Genomic DNA, 19,165 nt, shown 5'->3' on the forward strand with positions numbered 1-19,165 from the left:
CTGCCATTTTTTCAAGAGAAAAATAAGCTTCTATTTTAAGGCACTGCCATTTTAGTCTCTGTCACAGCATCCAAACATATATCCTAACTCAGAAACCAAAAGATAATGTCTGAAGTTGAACAATCAAGAATAAATGCTATAAAGATGTTATTAAGAAATACTGAATCAAATACCAGAAGAAATTGCTAAAAGATTTGAAAGATGCTGCCGCTGAGAGCCTTGAATTTATAGAGAAGGGTGCAGTCGGGGACCACTATTTGTCCTTTTACATTGTGTACATCATTATTCCTGTTAAAATTACATTAAGGTAAGTCTTTCTCATACACAGACATGCACACAAGTTTATAATTTGTGATTGCTGTCACCTTGAGTGAAATATGTTTTCACACAGGAGATTGTGATTTAAGGTATTAGAGAAAACACTTAGATACGGAGTATTATTTGAAACCACACAACTGCTGAAAAAAGTTTGATCGATGACATCACTCTCATATTTGTAATCCCATAGCATAAATATATTATAAGACTAGAGGATGGTTTCAAAACAGCCAAACTATTACATGACAGTCAAGAAACTTAAAAGGAAAAAAACAGTTTCGATGAGACCATGGGTCACCATTTCAGGGGCAAATGAAGCAATTACTACCAAGGACATTGTAAAGCTGAAAACCTACCTTCCTGAAGTGTGATTGTGATTTAAGAAAAGTATATGAGATCCACTTGTGACATGGAATTAAAAATGCGTCACTAGCCTCAGTGATGGAGCAAGAGGTGAGAATGTTAACAAGACAGTTGGCTGATGTTACTGTTGGGAATTCCCAGGGCAAGTGATACAGCCTCTTCATGTCTTGCTTTTACTTAAAAAGATGCCTAATGGGTGCACAGTTTTTTTTATGAGCTTGTATATGAACAGGAAAGTTAGGAGTTCAAATACAAGGCAATGTGGGCTAATGAACTGGTATTGTGTCAGAGAATCTGAGAATCTTGCAATATTAGATTTGGAAGGACCCCTAGAGGTCATTTCCTGCAACTGTCTCATTTCCTCTGAACAAAGTGAAGCCGAGTGATAGTGGCTGGTGGCCCAGAGTCACTCTGTGACTTAAAGGCACTTATCCCAGATGAAGGGAGTGAAACACAGAAGCTGCAGAAGGAGAGAGGAACAAAGTAAAGAAAGAAGACAAGACCATGCTTGTCTCCCTCTCTTGGGCAAATCCCTGGTCCATGGGTCAGGCTCCATCTTAAGAAGGGTTGGTGAGAGGGGGTAGGGTGAGGGAAGGGGAAAAGATTGACCCTGGGGAAGAGATTGAAGTTGTGATTTAAAAAAGACTGGACCTAGTAACTTACTGGGAAAAAGAATATGAAAACGAATATATGTATGTTTTTATATGACTGAAGTACTGTGCTGTACACCAGAAATTGACACAACATTCTAAACTGACTACACTTCAGTAAAAACGTATTAAAAAAAAATGCCTGGATCTGAAAGTGAGCCCCAGAGACCTCAATGTGGTTGTTCTTATAACTAAAAGTGGTCCCCAAGATGTGCAGTGTGCTTGAAATGTCATCCAAGAAGGACCAAGGATGGGAGGTTTATGGATGACTTCAGTGGTGGAGCAGAAATAAAACCATTGCCTAATTGTACCTCAGTGAGTGAAACACTGTTCAACAAGTTGTATGTATCTACACCCCATCTCATCCCCCGGCCTCTTGGAGAAGACTGGGTGGTTGATTTCGCCTTTCAGGGAGATAAGAAGGATGAGAGGAGAAGAGAGTAATAGGGAGAGTGGAAGTCAGTTTGCCACAGCTGAGCTGGAGGGGCTCGTGGCAAATCCACACACAATGATGAGTAGGAAGCATGCACTGACTTCCTATTTGATGTCTGAAGCTTAGGAGAAAGATCTGGAATAAAGATAGAATTTAAGAGACATTAGATTTTTAGATGATAATTGGAAAAACAGAAAGTGATGACGTTTTTCAAGGAGAATTGAGAAGAGACTGCAGGTACAAACCTGAGGGGCACACACATCTGAAGGAGGAGTTGAGGATGAGGAGCCCATGGAGGGAAATGGGAGGGCGTGGCCAGAGATAGAAGGAAAACCGGAAAGACAAATGTCATGGACGCTAAGGAGAGAGTGTTTTAAGAAGGAGGGGTTGTCAACAGTGTTAAATGAAGCAAAGAAGTCAAAATAGAAGGCTAGAATTGTCCCCTGGATTTAGCGAAACAAAAGTCATTAGTGACCTTGGTAAAAGAATTTTAGAGAAGTGGTGAAGATTGAAGATGCATATTAGTTTTTAAGATGAGAGACTCTAGAATGTTTAAAGTTACAGGGAAGAGACTATAGACAGGAAGAGGTTGTACAGGAAGTAAGAGAGGTGGTAGGCAGTGGTGTGAAATCCTTGAAAAGGTAAAATGAGATGGGGTTAAGAATTGAGGGGAGAGACTGACCTTAAACAATGGGAGGAACATCTCTTCTTAAAACAGGAAATGAGGAAAGAGTGGGTAAGATCATGATACATAATAGTGGTTTAGTGGCTATTAGAAAAGTTGATGAAATTGGACCTCATTAACAGAGGTATAGCCTTAGTATCAAAGGAGGTGACAATCCCTTTGAATTGGGATCTAGTCAGATGTTCAAGGCAATGCTACATGCAACCCTGGGTGGCACATCGTAAGTGGGAGATCAACCACCTGAAGATTATGCTTAGATAAGTTAAAGTGAAAATGACTGAAGAATAGGGAAATATTAGGCTGAAGAAATGGAGATTTGGCAGAGAATAACCACAGTCTTTGAATATCTGGAATAGCCATTAGGGTTACTCTGTTTCACTATCAAAGGGCCTACATAGGCAATGAGGGGAAGTTATAGGAGACAAACTTTTTTTGGTAATATAATATGACTTGAATTTAAATGTGTACTGACTTTTGTTAAGAAATATTAGGAAAAGTGGTTCATAGGGAAATGGAAATGTCTGCCTAGCCAAGATTTTCCAGAGAGTTTAGGACTACATAAATGTTTCATTCAAAAAGTATTGAGTTTTTATCATGTGCCAGATACTAAGCCAGGCTCTGGCCACACAATCTGAATCAGGCAATTAGCCTGGAATCAAGTGTGGGAAACAGACATATAAAAAGACACTTATAACACAACCAGCTGCACTTGGCATCGCACGCGTGATTCTAGAAGACAGCCATAGCTGTTGATACAGTATTAATGCTTTCTATTTGTTTATTCATATATTTCATTGCAAACACAATTAGGAATCTCATTCTTCTCAGATACAACATTTTATGAGCCCAGTGATAGAACTCTTTGAAGAAAAACACAGTTGTCCATAACTAATATCAGATTTTAAAAGGTAGAAACAGAATTATGTCGTAAGTTTCTGTTCTGCTTCCTGGAGAGGAGCAGAAAGAGCACAGGTGCACTGCATTCAAAATAATTCACCAAGTTAAAAAAGAGGCGTAATTGATGCATGAAGGCCGTCTAAACATTTCCTAGCTACCTGTCACCTATTTGTGTCAATATTTGTAAGTTAACAGACATGGTTTTCATGGGATGCCTGCATGTTCCCCAGTTAAAAGACTGGGACAAAACAAGTTGAACCGAATCATGGAAACCTAGGTAAGGGTCTTGTGTGATGTATCCGAGTCTAGTGCAGGGATGATGATGGAATTCTGGGAACAGGAGAGCAGCGAGTAGAGGTCCCTAATCCAGGGTATGGGGCATGAAGTGTGCAAGGAAAGGGGAACAGTCACAGGAGGGACAATGGTGTGGAGTAGTACCAGCCAAGACAGACCACAAAAATATAGTCGCACATGGGTGAACTGACGTTGGGTGTGTGCACGCGTGAGTGTGTGTGCGTGCATGCCCTCACAGTGTGAGCAGTTCAGTGGTGCTATAGAGCAAAGATGGGGGGTGAAATGCCAGAGATAGGGTAGAAAAAAAGGACTTTTGAGCATGGTTGAAAAGGTTGGGAGTAGTGTGGAGACATAAGACTGGGCCAGACTGGGATACAGAGATCCCCACCCCCGGAGCCTGGCATCTGGAAAGAGGGGACATGAGTCTGGACCACTGCAGTGGGCTCAAGGCAGGGAAGGAGATTCGTCTGAAGTATCCTTAAAACTTTGTTTTGAAGGTGATGTGGGATTTTTGTCATCTACAGTAGAAGAAAGAGCCTTGATCAGAAATGTGGGAAACAAATGGGAATATCTTTCTGGCTCTGCTCTACTGACCATGTGGGTGCCTTTGGCAACATGGCGGGCCTTGGTTTCCACATCTGCACAATGGGCAGCAGAAGGAGATGACGGCAAAGTTTACTCTAAGCACAAGAGTTTGTGATTTTCTTGTTTTCAGCCCAGGGCGAGCAGAGTGTAACAATACTGTCATTCATACATTCAAGATGTATTTGGGACTGACGAGGTAGCAGACAGCATGCTGTAAGAAACATTTTCTGTCTCTCAGAGGGGAGGATTACGTCCTGGTCCCCGGAACAAGTTTATTCTCCTCCTTGCTGGAGAGGAGATTTTCACCTTCATTCTTATTCTCCTAGGAACCAAACCCATTAAGCATGATTAAAACAGGTCTTATCTGGAGTTGAAGCTGGTGTTCTGAGATGAAAATCCTAGGTCCTGGGAACTAAATTTTTTGTAAGGATAAAAGAAGCCACAGAATGTTGGCCTTGCTTTAACTACTGGTCTGTGCTCCATGTATGCTATTGAGAATCATCATTTATCTTCACTGGGGTAATTTGTCCTTTAATGAAAAAATTTTGGGATGTGTACTTTTACCACTTTCAGAAAGCTGGTAGTTTTGACAAATTTGCAAAATATGTTTCTAATTTCATTCTGCTCTTATCGCATCCTAGTAATTCTCACGTTATTTCTGGAAGATTAGCAGACACAGACTTGTAGTGACATAATTAGTATTCAGAGGAGATAATAGTGTCAAGGGATTTTGTTGCTCTTAGAACCTAAATGAGAATATAAGGATAGCAAAAGTTGGATTTGTGATAATTTCTTGGCATAAATTGGGTGCTTGTTCAAAAAATTTTAATGCCACAAATGAGATTGCTTAATGCAAACATGTTGGATAAATCACTTAGAGGAAAGTAGGTGTTTTCTCTGCTTTGTATTTGTAAGGAAAAAGCATTGCTCTTTCTGCAGAATTTCCTGTCTGCTGTGAAATGGTTAATCCTGGGAACTGTTTCAGGCAATAAAACACTGACTGGAATCTTTCCGACAATACTTTCCTTCTTGATCTTTTTTTATGACTAATTGAAATGAAAGCCTGGGGAAGCTTAATGTTAAGGAAACACTGTATGCTCTGTGATGTGATTCTGTGAAAGGGGTCTGTGTGGTGGGGAGCTCTCAGCTCTGGAATTTTAAGTTGGAGACCTAACCGAAGAATCAATATTTCAATTCGACGCTATAGTGGGTTTGGGATTACTGTTACAGTAGCTGGAAGATTGCTGGGTGTTTTCCTGGGAGGGGTGATTACTGTGAGCTGTTTTTTATTTTCTTTTTAATCATAGCTCGCAGAGTCTGTCTGCTTTGTCTGCATTTGAACAGCTGAAATGACCAACTGAAAAAGAACAAAAAATGTAAATTATTAGTACTTCTCTTTAGGCTGTGAACAGCGTGCTCTCCTGTGTAGCCACAGGAGAAAAAGCAACCACTATCTTTTACTTTGTAGATTCCTAGGAGCAGTGACCCTCTGAGTTGGCAGAACCAGTTTTCAAATAGTGCTTCAGTGATCACCTGGAAGTGTGGTCAGTGAGGAGGTGTTGGGGACACAGTGTGGGTGGGACTCTTGTCCCCCACGCTGGATTCAGTCAACTAGAGTGATTCCCCTTTCATTTGTTCTATATATTGAATTTCCCATGAAATTTGATTTGAAAAATGATTTTGTAAACCATGAGCAAAAACAACTAATGCTAAATCAACTTCCCGGGGTTCCTCACAGACACTCTTCCAGTTTCTACCAAACCATTTCCAGGGTAGGGTGCTCATGACTTGACTGTTTTATGTAATATCATCACCGATTCCACCAGCACCAAAGTAGCTTCTCAGGATTTTAAATATTTGGGCTAAGATATTTCCACCTACCTTCGAAAACCTTTCCTCCTGAGAACCACATTTTATCACCAAATGCTATTTCACAGTATGGCCAAGAATAGTTATTTTTATAATCCTGGGAAGAAATAGAATGTCTTTCCATCTTCTTTCTTTTTTTTCCCAAAAGAGGCTCAGCAACCCCATAAAATGATAATTCCTCCAGTCCCTTTTATCTGTGTTTCTTTCAGTTCTTTGTTCCCAGCCTTTTAATCTAACATGTGTATATACATGACACAGAACATGATCTGGACGAGATGTCCAGAAGTATTTATTCTTATCCAACAGTCTTATATTCTTAAATCATCTATTCCACTAGTACTGGTATTACACCAGTATAGTGAAATTCAAAGGGTTTCAGCTAAATTACAGAAAATCATGTCTTTATGTATCTGTTTTTTTCTGCCAGCTTTTTGAGAGCAGGGATTGTATTTTTTCCAACTCTTTCCAACTCCTAGAGCACTGCCTAGTACACAATAGGCACTTAACAAATGCAGTTGCTTAATCTGGAATCAGAACACCTGTATTTGAGTCCCTTCCAAATCAGTTGCTCTCTGTCTGAACTTCAACAAACCATTTCACTCCTCTGAGCTTCCACTTCCTGAAATGCAATTTAGAGGAATAAGAATATTATTTCAGGTTGTTGAAAGAATTGAATGAAAGACCATAAAACACAATCAAAAGCTTGAGTGAAGAAATAAACAGATTATTTGAAAGATTCAGAGGCTAAGTATTCATCAGGATACTTAAAGCTTTGCCTTAAGATCAAATTAAATCTTGACAGCCACATACTTGCCACATATTATTTGGCCCCTCACAGAATCTCCTTATTGAGTAATTTTTAATTATAATTTTCAGTTATTTCATTTTATGTTGAAACACACTATAAGAAACGTTCTGACGAGCTTAATGATTGTATTTCTTAAAGGAATGTTGACAAGGAAGACATTTTACTACAATGCTCAGAACTCCTATATAGGCTTATATTTATTTAACATTTAGTTCTATGAAAAAAATTAATTCTTTTAAAGGACTAGTATACTTTGATACTTGAGAATGATGTAACCAAATATGTGACCATTTTTCCTTTGGCTGCCAGGAAGCTCAGAGCAAAATTTGAGGCTCAATTAGAGGGAATTCAATTACTATCAACAATAAGGGTAACTAACCTCGTTTGTTGTTTGCTTGTTTGTTTGGTTTGTATTATATGGTCTTGATTTATTTTTTAACCTATACTTTTATTTATCCAAGAATTGATTCACATTCACAGGAGACAGTTTAAAATTGTTTTATTGAATGTGTTTCTTATATTACTTATGGAATAATTAACTAGATAGATAAATAAAATAGTGGGATTTTAAATAACATTTTGTGAAATTTAAATTTCTTGAAGTTGATTGAAGTGACCATCATCACCTGTCTCAGCTTTTGAAAAATTCAGAAAAAAATTGATATGGGCTCTAACAGATAATTTACTGTTAGAATCTAAGATGAATTTCCAGCTAGCTCTAAGATTACTGAGTTGGATTAAGGAAAACAATTAGAGACATATGCATGATTCTTTACATGAAACCAGGGTGCTCTGACTGCCTGATAAATTACAACCCTCTATCACATTCTTAGAGATTAGTTCCCAAAATAAAGCGCTGAATGTGCAAGCAGTGGCTGGAAGAACATGCAGTCCATTAGCTCAGAGTGTCAGAGGTTCAGGTGTCAATAATTTCCATGTAAATGAGTTTTGGGGGAAGAAGGCGAGGTGATATTTAATATCCAGCCTCTCTTCCTCTTTAAGGATATCTCCCATTGTGTAGATTTGGTGGGATGTAGACCCCACTTAACACTGTGTGAAAGATAAAATCTAGAAGATGCTCTTGACAGTCCCTAATAGCCTAGGGCATGGGTATATAACTCAAGTTGACTGAATATGAGTGCAGCCTAAGGCTTTGATTGTATGATACTGAGAAAAGAAGCTCAGAGCTTTGTTGGATAGTAAAGTGTATAGAATTTTTACAGCCACAAACAAAATCTAGCTGAAGGTAAAGGTGGATTCAGAGAGGCAGGAAGTGCTGAGAGAAAGGCAAAAAGGAGATCTAGAGCCCTGATTCTACTATACATGAAACCTGACCCATCTTTGAAATTTCCAATTATTATTTAAGTTAATTTAAGTTCGGTTTTATGTTACTTGCAATCAAAGCACTCTAACTTATAACCCTTACCCTCAAATGCTCTAACACTCCCTAAGCATGATAGATTTATGTATCTGTGTATGAAGGTCTGGTAGATCCTGGAAATGGTTTAGAGACTATATCATATCAAAGAGATATCTGAAAACACAATGTATAAATTAAAATAGAATACTAAAAAATGTTCATATAACATAAAAAAGAGCAGGAAGTGGAAAATACAGAAAAAGAAAAAGAAAGGAAACAAACAATAAAATGGAAATATTAAATCCAAATACATAAATACTTGTATTAATTGTAAATGGTCTAAACATACAAACTAAAAGACAAAGATTGTTAGAATAGATTCAAAAGCAATGTTTAACTATATGGCGTCTACAAGAAACTCACTTTAAATATCATGATATAGGTATGTTAAGAGTACAAAGATAGAGAAATATATATCAAGCCAACACTAAAAAACCCCCAAAGCTGGTGTGACTACATTTATATCAGACAAAGACTTCAAAGCAAAGAAAATTATTAGGGATAAAGAAGAATATTATATAATAACAAAAGTGTCAATTTGCCAAGAAGACATAGCAATCCCAAATACATAGACATCAAAGTTAGAATTTCACAATATGCAAAGCAACAACCATCAAAACTGAAAGGAGAAATAGACACTTCTATAACTACAGTTGGAGACTTAAAAACTCCTCTCTCTGGAGTTGATAGAATACATAGAGAGAAAAAATTTCATGTATATAGAACTGAACACCATCATCGACCAATTGGATCTAATTGACATTGATAAAACTCTTCACCCAACAATAGCAGTATACATGCTTCTTTCCAATTGCACATAAAATATTCCTCAAGATTGATCATAAGTGTTAAAAGAATTTGAATCATGCGTAGTATATTCTTGGACCCTGATGTAATTAGAATAGAAATGTGCTGAGAATAATTTTTTTCCTACGACCTGGGCCCAACTCCTCCACTAGGCACAACTGGCATAGCGATTAGGGCCCATGATATTTCTAGAATGCCAATAAAATGTTCTAATTTCTTTTAAAATTAGAACTTAAAAAATAAGTATAAACAAGTCTGGATTACATTCATTTTATACCAATGTAGTCATAAAGTGTTTTAGATCTTCTTTCTAAGTATAAACAGGAAATCAAGAATCACCAACCATCTGAAGAAATTAAATAACATAAAATAGCAAATCAATCTGAAAAAATAGAAAATTCCAAGAAAATAGTTAATGAATGATAAAACATAAAATTTTGAAAATTCCAATTAATATTTTCAAAGAGATTTGAGATCATTTCACATGTGAAAAATAAAAAGAAGATCCTCTGAAAGCCAATAATTATTGAGCATTTCAATTTAAGTCTTTCCCTTGTCTTATTTAATCCTCCCCAAATCCTTTGGACTAGGTACAATTACAAGCTCGATTTTACAGAAAAGAAAACTAAGGCACAGAGAGGTTAAATAACTTGTCCAGGGTCACAGGGTTACAACCCCTGTATGTGGCAGAGAATGAATTTGAAATAGTTCATAGAATTTCAAGATAGGATTGCTGAAACAAAAATTCCATGTATACGCCTAGTGATAAAATGAGCACATACATGGCTGAAGACCATAAAAGACTGAGTGAAAGAATTCTTCCAGAATGAATGGAGGAAGACAGTGATGTAAAAAAATTTAAGATTGAAGTTAAGAACAAGAGAACAGAGTCAGCCCAGCCAAGAGTGATTCAACAGGAGGGGAGGGGAGGCAGAGCAAGGCAGTCACAGAGGAAGACATCCCTGGGCTGGAGACATCCAGTTTTGAAAGAAAGGTCCTCCTTTGAGAATGTCACTGGCCATAAACTAACCATGGTGAAATTGAAGTGCCAAGAAGGAAGAAAAGGAGTTATTAGTTTCCAGAAAAAAAAAAAAAAAGATTGTTGTATTAATCAGGATTATCCAGAGCCATAGAACCGACAGGATGTGTTTGTGTCTGTTTCTTTGTTGGTTCAGTCATTCGTTCATTCCTTTGTTTGTTTGTTTAAAGTATCAATTGCTTGGCTGCTTGACTGATGTGAAGGGTTGGCAGGCACCAGATCTTCGGGGCAGGCTGGCAGGATGGAAACCCAGGGATGAGTTGCAGTTTCAGTTCAGAGGCCGTCTGCTAATAGAATTCCTTCTTGTTTGAGGGAAGTCAGTCTTTGTTCTATTCAAGCCCTGAGCTGACCGGATGAAGTCCATCCACCTCAGGGAGGGCAATCTGCTTTACTCAAAGTTTGATTTAAATGATAATGTCATCTAAAAAGTACCTTCACATAAGCATGTAGAATAATGTTTGACCAAATACCTGGACACCCTAGGCCAGCAAGTTGACACATACAATCAATGATCACAGTTGCTTGCTAAGAAATTAGAATTCAATGGGAGTTAGACTTGTTATTAAGAAAAAAAACAAACTACAAACTCTTTATGGGGGACTTCAGGCATGTATAAAAGTTGACAGAAGAGTATTACTAATTGTCAAACACCCATCATCCAGTTTAAATGATCATGGCCAACCTTGCTTCATCTAACTCTTCCTCTCTTTCTTCTCACCAGCTTATTCTGAAACAAATCTCAGGCATCGTATCATCTCATTTGTAAATATTTCATTATACATCTTGAAAAGATAAGGATGCATTTAAAAAGAAACATTCCTACCTTTAGAAACAAACAATTTCTTAATATCATTAAATATCCAATCATTGTTCAAATTTCCCTTGTTGTCTCATAATGTATTTTATAGTTCATTTGTTTGAGAATCAAATAGTCTATATTTTGCAATTTGCTTGATATCTCCTCAGTCTTAATCTACCCCTTCTTTTATTCATTGCAATTTATTTGTTAAAAAAACTAGGTTGTTTGTTCTGTGCAGCTTCCCACTGCAAGTGTTTTGCTGATTATAGTCCTGTGATATCATTTACCTTGTTCCCTGTGTTTCCTATAAATTGGCAGTTTGATTTTTTTAGAAGCTTGATCAAATTCAGGTACAAATTTTTGGCAGGAATACTTCACAGATGGCATTGTGTCTTTTTACCAAGAGATGCGAATATCTGGTTCTCATTTTGTGATGTGAGTCAGCTGTTGATGGTCAATGTCAAGATCATGACTTCCTTAGGGTTGTAAAACGGTGATGCTCCAACTCAGTTATTCTTTCTTTACTATCTGAAATATTTCTATAAATAGAAGCTTCCTCTCATCAACCCTTGGGTCACCCTGAGGTGTAGTTTGTACTAAAAAAGACAAAATAAATGCTTTTTCTTTTTAACTATTAACTTTTAGAGTAGATGACCTGTGCCCTAGCTACTTCTAATGATTAACCAAAGTATTTTTGTTAATTTATTTTTGTTTATTTTTAAGCATCATTGTGAATTGGTAGACTTTAACATATTGATGTGTTTCAATCCATTGCATTTAGCAGTCTTGATCATGTTCAAATTATTCCATATATGGCCAGTAAGAACCTCTTCAAGTCCTTTCAATATGACCTTAGCAGTCTTTAATGTCCTATTTGCTTTCTCATTTGACAAAATGTTTCAGGCTTATCCTGCACATTTCTGTCCCAGACCAGGAGTGAGCTACTTCTCCAGGCCTCTGTGGTTCCTATTAGTGGGAAATGATACTGAGATACTACAATATGCACTGTTATGTTCCCCTCTGTTTTTAGAAGCTCTCTTCTCTCTTGTCTCTGATATTTGCAACTTTCTTCTGCACTCAGTCATTTATCTATTACATTTCCTGTGATGTTTTTATTCCATATATACTTTTGTTTTCAGGTACACCTCTCATTTTAAAGATGCTAGCTAGATTAGATCAATGATTTAAAAATATTGTGAGAAACTATTTATAACTTAGAATGACATATCTATCCAAAGATTCAACTTTGAGGATAAAGATATTTTCTAAAATAAAAAATCCTAGTAAGTTTATCATCTGGGCGTCTTTTTTTTTTTTGATGAAATACAACACAATAAATGAAAAAAATTAAATTATGGCAAACACCATTAAGTTAACAGCCATTTCCCTACTCTGTCTTGCTAACAGAATTCAGACTTTTATCTGGGTACCAGAGAGGCATACGTACAGAGGAGGTGAGTCCCTCTCCAGCCACAAGGGTTGGATCATGGTTAGGTTAAGCCAACCAGAATGGTCTCATTCTCCTTGCCAGTGATGAGAGAGAGGAATCATACTAGGGTGCTTCTGGAAAAGGTTTTCCTTAAGCCCTATGGGAGGAAATGTCTTTTCCCTCCCAGATGCTGTTTCTCTGAAAGGAACGCTAGGAAACGCTATCACTGTTTTAAAACCATAAAGGATCTGCTGAGCTTGGCAGAGCAGAATGTTGGAGGACATCTGGCACCTTGATAACATGGTGGAGCTGCTAAATTAACCAACCCTGGAAGGGCCTATGTCCAGGCTTCTTGTTAGGAGATACAAAATGCCCCCATTCTGCAAACCACTGTTGGGGTGGGGAGGTAGGGGGTGGTCTGTGTCTTGTGTCTGAAAGCTTCTCGATTGGCATGTAAACCCCCTAGAAGGGAGGTCAAGTACAAGATGTGCTGATGAGCACAGGAACCAGCTGAGCTCATAATGATGCTTAAATCATTGTTATTAATGAGACTGAAATTAAATGGAAAGAATTCCCAGAACATAAGAAGTATAGTGTAAAAAACAAAAATGAAAAAGGGCAAATCTGAAAAAAGTAAACTTCCAGAAGTTTTTAACAAAACCTGGGGGACATAGTGGTGCAGAGGAGAAATAAATCTACACCAAAGATTGTGCCCATTGGGAAGGTTATGGGAGAGTTCTTGATCAGCAGTTCTCAGTTCTCAGCCCTGAATGTACATTAGCATCCCGTGGAACATTTAGTGCTGACATGCCAGCCCCGCTCTGGATGAAGGAAATCTCTATCAGTGGTGCCTGGTTATCATGTACTTTAAAATACACATTGATTTACATGCTTTTAAGAACAAGATTAATGAATTTATATCAGACCAGTGCTAGCAAAAGAAAGGCAGGGTAACAATATTAATGCCACTCCAAATAGAGTCAAGACCAACAGTGTTAATTAAATGGGACAAAGAGGGAGCCTTTATTTTGGTGTAACAGGTAAGAACTTCTCTACAGTATTTGGCATATGGGCATTTTTATTAATCCAGATCGCTTTAATATATGCTTCAGTCCCATCCATCTGATTGACAAGAACAATGGGCTCCCTTGGAGAATTGGGCACCCTCATTACCTTTCTCTCCTGAGAATGTTGGGAGACTGAACAGCCTACAGAGGATATCCACCCAACTGTGACTCCAAAGCAAGGAGAGCCTGCTGTCTGTACCCACTCTCTGCAGTTTTGTCTCCTTTCTGTACCATAAGCACAGGACCCTCTGTGTCCTGCTAGTACTTCTGGACCACACTGGAGTAAAGTCTCTTTCCTGTAGCTCCCTGGCCCAGCTACCAGCACAAGCCATACGGTCTTTTGAAAGGAAGCATCTCTATTTACTCAAGGCTACACTGTATCCTTTCAGAAATACATCTGTCACTTCTGAAGTTCTAGTCCCCCAAATCTGTCCATCTGCCTGATGTAAAACTCAAACACCAATGTTCTTCATAGTTTAGAATTCATCATGGCAGTAACAGATTTTGCTGCATAAACAACCACCTCAGATCTTACTGGCTTAAGACAACATTAGCTATTGCTCATGAATCAGTGGGTGGTTCTGCTGAACCAGGCCAGGACACGCTCATCTTGGCTGGGCTCACTCACGTAACCATGGCCAGCTGGAAGATGAGCCAAGGTCCGGCTGGTCTAGAATGGCCTCTGCTGGAATGACTTGGCTGTCCGGACTGTAGTCCCTCATCCTCCAGCAGGCTGTTTGAGCTTGCTCATGTTAAGAGCAGAAGTGTATAGGGGCTTTTGAGGCTTAGACTTGGGACTGGCATATGTCACCCTGAGACAGTCTACGGGTGAAAAGCAAATCATGTGGTCAGCCCAGGTTCAAAGATTCAGGAAATAGACCCCCCTCCTCTTGGTGGGAAAATCTACAAAGTCTCATTGCAAAGGTGCATGGAGGCAGGGAGGGGTGGTCAATGTCCATCTTTGAAGCATCAAGACTTAAAGCATTCCTGTCCCTTTCTTGAACATTCAGGTGAACAAGCTGCATATTACACCATTCTGGGGGGCAGGATTCAAATTGCAAATTTATTCCACAAGGAATGAATCTCATCTTTCTTTCCTAAAATGTCCTTCAGCTACCTGAAGAGAGCCACCCTTTCAACACACACACACACACAGAGACACACACACTCATGCTGTTCCCAAGGGCAGATGAATTTACTATAAAAATGGGTCCTGGGACATGAAAACAAAGTCTGCTATTCTAAAATTTAGCTAACAATCCTAATAGATTACAGGTTTAAAGATACTGACTCTCTTTAACCTCATCTACTTTACATGGGGGTATTAAACTTACTTAGATGGCAGAAAACTTATCCTGTTGATCTTTTCAAATAAATATTTATAAGTTTATTCTCAGAAAGAAAAAATCTTAAATGTCTATTGGTTTGTATTATCTACAGTTAAATGTATTCTGCAGGTAGTTTAAATTTTCCAGCAAGTAATTGTGAGGCTTAGATACACATTTCTGGTAAGGCTGGGAGATCATTCATGTAAATGAAGAGTCTTGTCTTTGTTGCCTCACTTTCTTACGTCTGCGGAAAAAGGGGACTTTCATTAGGGCAGAGTTTTCATTTTGAAAAGATTATTCCATTAAGATTGTTGCATCGGTGGGAGAGTAGATGAGTATCTATTTCTGTACGTTAAGATCCAAATTCCAAGTAAGCTGCCTCCTTGAAACTAACGATGCTATTAATAGGCTCCTCCAGTGTTCCTCCAGCAAGGCAAGTAGGAGTGAGGCTGCGTCTTTAATTTACTGGGGAATGGAACACCCTTATACAACTATTATTTCTGGAAGTAACCTTTACCTTTCTGAATGATCTATTTGTGCAACACGATGGATGTTACAGGTTTGAGTTACCGGAGGTTAGAAATCACTCATTTCTGTAATATCTCTGACAGGCTGATTGCAAATGCATTTTTTTTTTGGTTCTTTATTGAACCAAACTTGAGGGTTTGCTAACAATCTCATTTTTTAAAATTGCGTTTACACTGACCGAATCTCACTGAATATATTTATTGCAAAAAAGTGTTAATTTGATCATATTTATTAGGAATCTGTTATTATTTAGACAAAGACTGGGTTGAAGTTCATCCTTTAGTAATATCTGAAAGATGGGATTAATAATCATAAAGTGGTTTGGATCCAATTTCTAGGAGATTGAACATCTCTTAAAGAACATAATCTACTCTAAATCCTTAGAAACACCCATTTGCCTCCAAACAGCGTAATCAGAGGATGTCTCCTCCAAAGCTGGTGTTTGGGTGTGCTAATTGTGAAGAATTCTTGCCTTTCAATGAGGAAAGCTTTAATATGCTTGAAAGAAATAAGCCTACAGTTCTATAAAAATATATAATTTAGGCCACTGCTGAATGATCGTTTACATGAGGGTCAATTCAGGAAAAATAAAATAAAATGTTTGCAAGCTATGTTTAATTATTTTCTTTTTATTTAAGATAGGACAGTTCAATGAGAAAATTGATATTGCTTTTCAGTCACTAAATTATTAATATTAGGGGACTGTGAGCAGTAGCAGTAGGATGTGGGTTTCTATCTTCTTTATATTTGAGACTTTTTCGAGTTTAATGAGATGTGCTCAGGTGTAGTACTTCATTTTGTGCTCAGGTAGTATCCTGAATTAGATGCTCACTTTACAGATGGGACAGAGAGGCTCTCATTTGTCGAGTCGTAGGGAGAGACAGGCAGAGTGCAGGGGTGAAAACAGCCTATTTTATCCAGGGCTACCTATGCTACAAGCTGGGGTGGACCAGGCACTATTCTAGACAAAAAGATGCTTTAGACGCATGTGATGCAATCCCTTACCTCCCATTCCTCCATCCTGACCAAGCCCATCTCTAAGTCCAGCTCTACTGTTAAATTTTAAGTGAAACTGAGAATTCCCTTTAACTTTCTGAGCTTCAGTTTTCTCATTCATAAAGGAGAAGCTTAGATTTTATCAGTATTTCCAAATCATCCTTCCATGTACTAATTGTAGAATTTTGGCCATCATCCATCAGGATCCTTGGCTTGATAGATCACTATAATTTAATGGACATTGCCTTCCTAAAGTTATTATGTAAAGGGAAACTTTCTATTGCTACCTTAAAAGGGAAGCTAGCATTACTTGCCATAGAGGAAATAAACAAAAAATACCACGAAACAAAAAATGACAATTAACCCTCACATTTGGTAGTTACCGAATACAAGTTCGTATGCCAGATGCATTGGGAGGCCAAAGAAACCAAAATGTCGGAGTTTGGAGCAGAGAGAGGTTTACTGCAGGACTGAACAAGAGGGACTCGGTGTCTCATGCCAAAGAAAATGGCAAAACCCAGGAGGGTTTTAGCGAAGCATATTTAAAGTCTAGGTAGAGGTGGGTCGCAGGGTACGTGATCAGTTCATGCAGATTCTCTGACTGGTTAATGTTGAGGGAACAGGCAGTCAACACTATAAACCTCTGGGCACCAGAAGGTCTGGGGGCCACAAGCTTTAGATCATCAAGTAGTTAATTTCTTCCCTTTAGGGGTGATTTTTAGCATCTGAAAAACTCAAGAAACATACATGAGATAGTGCTTTATGGGTGCTTCAGAGAGGAGCTTCAGCAGAGAATATGGGCGAAGGGTCTGTCTTGGGAAGCTGCCACAGGGTCCAGCTTGGTTGCACTGTTGCCTGTGTAACACTTTGCCACTGAAACCTAATCTCTCTTTAAAAGGGATATTGACAAGTGTTAGAAGGTTGGGAAAGACAGCGCTGCAGGGAGACTTTCTCACTGACAAGATCAAGTGATGAAAGGGAATTGAGAAGGGAAGACCTCTTCCCTTTTGTGACCCAGAGTCACTTAACTCTGTGTCTCTGCAGCACCCAAACATCTCCACCAGCAGTGACCTGAGTCCTGTACTTTGAGCAACACTGGTGCTAAGAGTCAATCATTCATCTGATTTTGAAGATCTGAATGGTAAGAATCCAGGAGGGCCCTATGGCAATCCACGCTTCTCCTTTGCAGCCATCGGATACCAGAGTTCTTTCTCTACTTGAGCCCATCCTGTTCTGGAAGTGCAGCTCAGTGGAAACGGAGAACAGCTGTTTATCATTTTCTTCCAAATTCCCCTCTTCTGCTGGAAAACTGTTAGTGAGTTACCTCTTGGACTTTACTTCTCTGAGCCAAATTATGTCAGTTCCTTAGCTTTCTCCTCGTCCATCCCATTTGTTTGTGGCTCTCTGATTTCCAGTACATTCTACACACATCTCTTGTCTTCTTGAATTCTTCCTAGTCTCAGGTCACGGTGTAGGAGCTCTTCTGGAGGTCTGATATATAACCCCTGTCTTAGTTTGGAGCACCTTCTCTAAGAGAAGCACTGAAAGGTGTATAAGACAACAGCTTCTGTCCTGGAACTAGGTTTGCTTGGTTGTCTCTTTCTCCCAGTTCCCTCCTCTAAATCTCTAGACCAGACATGCCAAATAAGCTGTTGGATGCTGGAGTTGGGACTGTTTGTGTCCAGCCCAATGCTGTCCTAAACGTGGTCCCTGGGCGCGCAGCATCAGTTCACCTGGGAACTTGTGAAAAATGCACATTCTTAGATCCCTCCGACACCCACTGAATCAGAAACTCTGTGTGAAGCCTTAGAATCTGCTTTAACAAGCTCTCCAGTTGATGCTGAGGTCAGTCAAGTCTGAGGTTAAACTGGGCCCCACGGAATCCTTTGGACATTTTGCGTAAAGCTCTGACTTTTCAAAATGAGATGATTTACATAATAATATAACTTTCCAGTTCCCTTAAAAATTACATTCTTTGGAAATACTGGGCTTCACCTCCCTCCTGGAATCTACCCTGCCAGCACTTCCTCTGGTCCTGAGCTCTGATCATCTCCACACGTGGGTCTGGTATTAGCTGCCACTTGACATCAGGCACACGTTATTGCTCTCCCTGTAGTGGACGTAAGGTGGGTATAAAATACTTCTTGCACATAGATTGCTATCAAAAGTAGTCAAATCAATGTTAGACCCAGAGGGCCAGTGAATTAGTAGAAATGAAAAAATGACCTCTTGGTGGAAGTGATCAGTTTTGCTTTAATCACCTGTGTTGCTTTCCTAGCCCTGTAAACATTTGATACTGGATTCCTGCTCTAGATGCTAGATTTTAAAGACTTGTTTGCCTCTTCCAGCTGCAGCTCCCTCCTTCGACCCGCCACATTGCCTTTCTGACCTCTGATTCCTGCTCACACACTCCCACCTTCCCAAACCCTTGGACCTGGTCTCATCCAACTCACCCTGACCCTTTGCTGTCCAACAGCAGCACGGCATCCATGCCGCAGATCACTCTCCAATTTATTAACAACCAATTTGCTCTTAGTTGCGAATGTTGAGTTGCTCAGAATGTGCCGTTCCATGTAATATAAAGGAAATACCTGGATTTTGGAGATAGCAGAGCTGAGTTTGCTCTCAGGCTCTGAACTTACTGGGGTTGTTCTAAGAATTAAGTGAGAAATACATGGCATTCAGTAAACACCATGTAAATAGTATTTATAGATAAGAGTTTAGTACTTATTTATTTGGTGATCAGGGTAACTATGCATTTAATACCTACATTAGACCAAGGCTATGCTGACTAGACATTATAGCACAAAGATGCAGTGAGGGAGGCAGGCGCATAAATACTTATAATAA

This window comes from Vicugna pacos, chromosome 2, assembly GCF_048564905.1.
Source record: "Vicugna pacos chromosome 2, VicPac4, whole genome shotgun sequence".
Lineage (NCBI taxonomy): Eukaryota > Metazoa > Chordata > Mammalia > Artiodactyla > Camelidae > Vicugna > Vicugna pacos.